This window comes from Acomys minous, assembly GCF_964271855.1.
Source record: "Acomys minous genome assembly, chromosome: 11".
Lineage (NCBI taxonomy): Eukaryota > Metazoa > Chordata > Mammalia > Rodentia > Muridae > Acomys > Acomys minous.
Window position 1 is genome coordinate 69043906 of NC_140492.1, and position 7013 is coordinate 69050918.

General features: G+C 46.4%; 1 long non-coding RNA gene across 1 annotated transcript in view; it reads left to right on the plus strand.

Moving 5' to 3' along the window:
* LOC311609242 overlaps positions 1-6796 on the plus strand; it is a 54547-nt gene extending 47751 nt beyond the window's left edge. The window contains exons 3-4 of the long non-coding RNA XR_014783322.1: positions 3860-3959; positions 6558-6796. This is a non-coding gene — a long non-coding RNA (uncharacterized lncRNA). The remainder of the gene's footprint in view (positions 1-3859; positions 3960-6557) is intronic.
* Positions 6797-7013: the final 217 nt, after the last annotated feature.

The window sequence follows — 7013 nt, forward strand, 5'->3', positions numbered from 1 at the left end:
TACAATATTCTGCCCACATATGTGCCTGCCCACCACAAGAAGGCACCAGATCACATTACAAGGTGGATGTAAGCCACCTTGTGGTTGCTGGGAATTGAACTCAGGACCTTTGGAAGAGCAGACAGTGCTCTTAACCTCTGAGCCATCTCTCCAGCCCTTCGCGTAAAATTTAAATTAAAAAAAAATTCACGTTATTCTGATTATTATGTGGTGGCTGACAAGGTTGAGGCAGGAGGATTGCCGTGAGTGTGAAGCCAACCTGGGATAGAGTTCCAAGGCCAATCCTAAAAGCTATTTGCTTCCGTGCGGCGGCGCCTCAAACGGGGCTTGTTGCCATAGCCACGGCAGTTGGAGGGCTACTCAGCCATTTTTTCTTTCCAAAATTGTTCCTGTGTGGCCTCCAGGAAACTGAGAGATGCAAGGGTTTCTGGGATGGAAGAGGATGGTGGAGACAGTCGCTCTTAGGGCCCCACAACCAATAGTGCTAAGAGCCTGGCTCCCAGGGACGGCACAGAACTCTGCGCTCTGAGCCCGTGGGGCAGGGCCACGAAGCTCTCTACACCGAAGGCGTGTCTCCTGAGGACCCCTTCTGTGTGAGTTGTGCTGGACGGAGACGCTGAAATATGCCAATTTTTTGTTGTTGTTGTTTACTTCCCTAGTTCCACATCAGACACGGGTGGACAGACACAACGTCTAGTCTAATGCCGGACCCAGAGAAGATTCCAGGCCCTTGTCCATAAATTGATCATAGAGGTGATTGAGAGAGTAGAGACAAGAGGCCCAAAGGTCTAGAACATGTCCCACATAACTCCGTTCATTCTGTTGCCCCAAAAAAGCCCTGGGGGGCGGGGCGGGGGATTTTTTTTTTTTAAGTTCTACCTGGATTGAGGTGCAAGCGACTCCTTCTCAGCTAGCCCTGCCCTGCCATCTAGCGGCAGGCACCAGGGAGCCCGGAAGAGGCCCAGAAACAGGTAGTTAAGGCAGCGTGGGAAGGCCTAGGTTAGTAGGCCGCTAGGGAGAGGGGAGTAGGTCAGGGCTCATCAGAAGCCGCGGTGGCGGTGGCGAGGGCTGATGTTAAGGAGCCTAATGGTCCTGTTTCTCCAATCGTTTCCTTCTACAACTACCACACGAAGGGTTTTTCATCCTCGCTGCATTTTGGTCCTCCCTGTACTCCTTGTGCGGCGGCAGAACAGAAGCCCAGGGGTCAAAGAACTTGATCAAGTTCATTTAGTTTCGGCCATTAAATCCAGGATTATCTGATGTCATATCTGGGGACTCTGGAGTCTTCGTGACCTTCTTTCTTCACAGAGATTAGTGACGCACACTTATAATCCCAGCACTAGGGAGGCAGAGGCAGGTGGATCGCTGTGAGTTTGAGGCCAGCCTGCACAGGAAAACTCTGTCTCGAAAAACCAAAAAAAAAAAAAAAAAAAGAATTGCCTGAAGGCCAGTAACAGGGCCCCAGACCTTAGCACAACTGACTCCATAATGGAAGTACCACTCGGTCCATAAAACTCCAAATATATTAACCTCGCCTTTTGGCTTCTGTGTTTCCCCATCTGGCTAATTGTTCTTGTTAACTGACATATGCCAACCCAGGATATGGGGTTGTTTTTTTTGTTGTTGTTGTTGTTTTTTGTTTGTGTGTGTGTGTGTGTGTGTGTGTGTGCTTGAAAGCTCACCCTGAGTCAGGCGTAGCAATGCACGCCTTTAATCCTAGCACTCGGGAGGCAGAGGCACAGATCGATGTGAGTTCAAGGCCAGCCTGGTCTACAAAGTGAGTCTAGGACAGCCAAGAGAAACCCTGTCTCAAAAAAAAAAAAAAAAACGCTCACCCTGAGAAAGGCTTAGAGCTACACTGGGACTGCAAACACCAGTGTACTCATCCGCCAGCTCATAAGGCATTTTGTTGGTTTAAATTCATATCTAAGTAGTCTTCTCTGGTGGATACCCCACAACACTCCCAAAAGAAACCTTTGTCTCTTTGACCTGGAGCCCGAGGAGAAGAAGGAGGAACATGGTTGAAATCCTTGGCCACTATCACTAAATCTCCAAATGGAGCTTTTCTCTTTTCTTTCTTTTTCTTTTTAATCTTTTCTTTTCTTTTTTTTTTTTTTTTTTTTTTTTTTTTTTTCTTTCTGGAGACAGGGTCTCACCTGTAGCTCTGTGGCCTCTGTCCTCGAACTCACCACATAGACGAGGCTAGCCTGAGTGCTGGGATTAAAGGTACCGTCACACCCGGCCATCTTCAAATGTCTTAGATTAATGTGTGAATTTCTCTTACTGCTATATGAGATGGGGGGGGTCCCTAAAGTGGGCAGTGTCACCTCCTCTGGGAAGCTCGGTTGGCCATTCTAAAAGTTCTCTTGCTTTTCTACAGCAGTGGGAGTTGGCCCGTGGCTGCCTCTGCCAGATCCCAGACAGGAAGAAGCCACTGATCACCCCGCTGACCCTGACAGCCATTTCAGGGACAACAGTCATTCTTCCTGCCTGTCCCACCCAGAGGAGTAATAAACCACCTATGTTTAGTTTAGTTTAGTTTTCGTTTCTTTTTCCCTTTTGAGCAAGGCATCTAGGCCCAGTTCCTGCACTGGGCACTTGAGGTGGCACCAAGGAAGACATCGGGTTTCAGTGCGATTTCCCAAGAGCTGAAATCTGTCGGCAGATAAAGCTGTTTGCCATCTTGAGGACCTTCTACCAAGTCGGGTCCCAGGCCAGGCTCCTAGGTCTCATCTGGAACGGCCGTCTCTGTTCTTGCACACTTCCTTCCAGGAGCATGTGTCCTATGCCTTAGGGAATTCGGGGTTCCCTGCCTCTGCAGAAATAGACCACCCCTTGCCCTTAAAGTTTTAGCTGTCTTTACCATCCCCACCATTCTAGCCTTTGTTTTTCTTTCTTGTGTGTGTGTGTGTGTGTGTGTGTGTGAGAGAGAGAGAGAGAGAGAGAGAGAGAGAGAGAGAGAGAGAGAGAGAGAGACCTCTGGAGATGAAGTCTCAAGTATTCCAAGCCTCCTTGAACTTGCAGTGTAGCCAATAACTATCGCAAATTTCTGATCTTCTCGCCTCTACTTCCTGAGTTCTGGAATTACAGGGATGCATCACCATGTCTGGTCTGTGGTTCTAGGCTAACCCAAGGCTAATGAATTGCTGTGCAATTATTTACTCTCTTGCTCAGTCAACAGTTATTGATCCCCACAGGTTGGGGTTGGGGTAAAGTGCATGAAGACCAGGTCACCTATTAGGTGTAGTGGTGTGCACACCAAGTATGCAACAGTGTCCACCTAGCTTGAAACAGCCCATACAGCCAGGAAGCTTCTTGAGCTGGGAAGGTAAGTAACTTAAAATAACTTCAGGAAGTCCCTGAAACTGGCCAGATACACCCAGCCCTTCCCTGTCAAAGTATACAATAAAAACTAAGAATTCTTCTCAAATGAAGAAAGCTGAGCTAGCTGAAAAGCCTCTCAGATGAGCCAAAGAAATCAAAGCAGTAGCTGAAAGCAGCAGAAACCAGCAAAGGTGCTCGGAAGTGGTTTAGACCAACTGAGGCACCTGGAAAGGACATTCTCTAATCCTTTGAGCTGCCTGCAGGCTGTGCAGTGTGCTCCGGGTTCCAAGCTTTTGTGAGTTGTCACCCATGCTGGCGTGAGCTTTGATGATGCAGCTGTCTTTGAGTCATTTCTGCCCCTGTAAGTAACCCCTTACCCATATTCCTGTAAGTAACTCCTCACCCATATTCCTGTAAGTAACCCCAATAAGAATCGAGGTTTACCAACTTGGACTTTGGGGGTGTTCATACTTTGGTTTGTCCTGGGCTTCCTGTCTGGGTTGAGTAGAGGTGTGTGTGTGTTGTATCTTCCCAGGAAAAGGTTTGTCACACAGCATCTGTAATCCCAGCACTTGGGAGATGGAGGCTGGAGGATCAGGCTTTGACTCTTATCCTGGATACACAGGAAGTTCAAGGTGAGTCTGGGCTGTCAGAGGATGTGCCTTCAGCCTGTGTCTAATGCTGAGTAGAAGCCACTGTGCTGCTGTGCTGCAACCTTTGAGCTGTGGAACAGAGAGCGAGCTATTCCGGGGAATGCGTTCTTATCAGCCTGCCTAAGGGACTAGGGTAGGGAACTTGTAACAAGAAACTTATGGTGTCTCTTTGCTTTATAAACCGTGCCTTGCACGTGATAAAGCAGAGCCTTGATTGAGTCTTGGCTTCACATCTCCCCCTCCTCAACCCCCCACCCCTCTGCCCCCCACCCCTGCCCCTCACCGTGTCTCTGTTCTCTTCTCTTCCATCCGCAACCCCCTTTTCAGGTGGACCCTGTTGGAAATGTCCCTTAGGATGGGACATGGGCTATGTGAGATCCTGTCTCAAAAACAAAACAAAACAAAAAAACAAAAAACAAATACAAGTCACTCATAGACAGAAGACTAACAGCAAATAAGACCCTTAAGTACAGAATGGAAAGCACAGGCCCAGAGATATACACAGGAGCCCCGAGCTCTTCCTTCCCCGTCTCTCCTTGTGCTAGCTCCTCACCCCAGCCCCGCCCCCCCAGCCCTCACCCTTGGCAGATGCTCCAGGTTTCCCTTGGAGCCAAATGGTTAAATGGCTTCTCCAGCTCGGCTTGTCATTAATGTAGCATAAAGCTGAGAAGGCACCACGTCATCCTTGGCCAGTGGACCACTTAAGTAAGAAAACACACAGGAGAAGAGAGATGTCCACAGATGCACCCCCGACCCCCTCCAGCACCACCAGTGCTAAAAGGTGGATTACATAATTTAACTGCAAGGCAGCTGATAATCGAATGATGATAAAATGGATGGGTTAAAGAACAATTCAATAAACACTCAGTCTTGAGGTTCCTAATGTTTCGGTGTGGTTCTTGGCCTCATACTGAAGCCCAGGGTCAACTGGAACCTACTGGTCTTCCCCTAAGCTTTTATAAAACTCCCTCGCTTTAGCCCAGGTGGGCAACTTCAGTGCCCTCCACCTGTAGGATTGGTTAACCCACCCGAGAGCTGCCTCCTAATAAACCTGTCTTTATCTAATTATTATTATTATTATTATTATTATTATTATTATTATTATTATTATTATTATTATTATTATATTTTGGTTTTTTCAAGACAGGGTTTCTCTGTGTAGCCTTGGCTGTCCTGGACTTGCTTTGTAGACCAGGCTGGCCTCAAACTCACAGCAATCTGCCTGCCTCTCCCTCCCAAGTGCTGGGATTAAAGGCATGCCAGGCCATCACAAGCCATTTTTCATAATGAAAACTTCACTCCAGCTCCTGGAGAAGGATTGCTGTGAGTCTGAGGCTAGTCTGTGATACGTAGCGAGTTCTAGGCCAGTTTGTCTCAAAGGAATAAAAAACAGAAAAGGGAAAAAAGAAAATTTAAGAGCAACATACATGTCCATCAAGAGAATAATAAAAATATATTAGCACATTAATATATTTGAAGAACTTTAGCAAAATAGAAAAGTGTTCATAACACTGAATGACATGGCCCACTGAACATTGTGTTTTAAGTATACATTAATATATAGGTTTCATGTACTAGAAAAGGATTGGAAGAAACTGCAAGTCCTATGTTTTATCTGAGAGGGTAAACTGGATGGGTTTTATTTTCTTTTTCATAGGTGCCTCGGTTGCTATTATAAGTATTTGGAAGTGCAAAGCGCTGGAGAGATGGCTCCATGACTGAGAATGTTTGCTCCTCTTTTTTTTTTTTTAAGATTTTATTTATTTATTTATTTTTACGTATATGAGTGCTCTATCTACCTGTATACTTGATGCCAGAAGAGGGCATTAGAGGGTATAGATGGTTGTGAGCCACCGTGTGGTTGTTGGGAATTGAACTCAGGACCTCTGGAAGGGCAGACAGTGCTCTTAACCTCTGAGCCATCTCACCAGCCCCATGTTTGCTGCTTTTGAAGAAAACCTGAGTTTAGTTTTCTGGCTTCCTGGGGCACTGGCATGTATGCACACACATGTGCACGTGCGCGCGCGCACCCACACCCACACACACACATACACACACACACACACAAATAAGTTTAAATTATATATATTTAACTAGAAAATTATTTAAAATGTAGAAAGCATGGAGGGTGGCTTAAAACGTCTCTTTAAAGTCACACTGTCATCTTGTAACTGTGACAACAAATCCAGAGGGTACCAAACAAATTGAGGGCTAGAGCGCCATCTTGTGGCCAAAGTCAGCATAACACCTAAGCATTTTGCTACCTGAGGGCAAATATGGGCTTGTCTTCAAGACAGACCGTTATTAACCAACCTGTAGAATTTCTGTCCTGAATAACCTGGAACTTTAGGTACCAAAGAAGCCTCACATGTAGTAGAAAATAAATAGATGTTCCAAGAACAGCCAAGGACCGGTATCTGTGTGAAACGCTAGGAAGATCCTAACCCATCCAAAACCTACAAAATCTAGTACAGGACAGCCAAGGCTACAACAGAGAAACCTTGTCTCAAAAACAAAGAATGAATACACCATCTTTCCCATTACCCATATGCCTCCCCTCTGTGTCTCTTCCTTACACAGGCCAAACCATCAAGACAAAGAGAAAACAGGACCCACCGTGAATGCCCTGGGAGAAGGATCATTGGGAAATATATTTACGTGCAAGACACCACGAGACTTCTCATGAGCCAGTCTTTGAGTGGGAGACCGCCTTGTTAGGCTTGGAAGAACTTAATTCCTCTACGACCTTTTGTGTGGTTACACTTGTTTTATGTCTTGATCAATACCAACCAAGGTTTTTCCAAAATAAAAGATCTGGTAGTGTCCTTATGACTCTACGACCTAATGTTGAGACAGGGTCTCCCTCTATAGCTCAGCTTGCAACTCACAGAAAATGCTCCTTGCTTCATATCCTGCTGAGCAGGTGTGTGGGCCACATGCTGCTATGGTAATTGTCTGCTTGACACAGTCTAAAATCCCCTAGGCTGTGCTTCTCAAGGATGGGTTGTCTGGTTTAGCCTGGCCTGCAGGGCATGC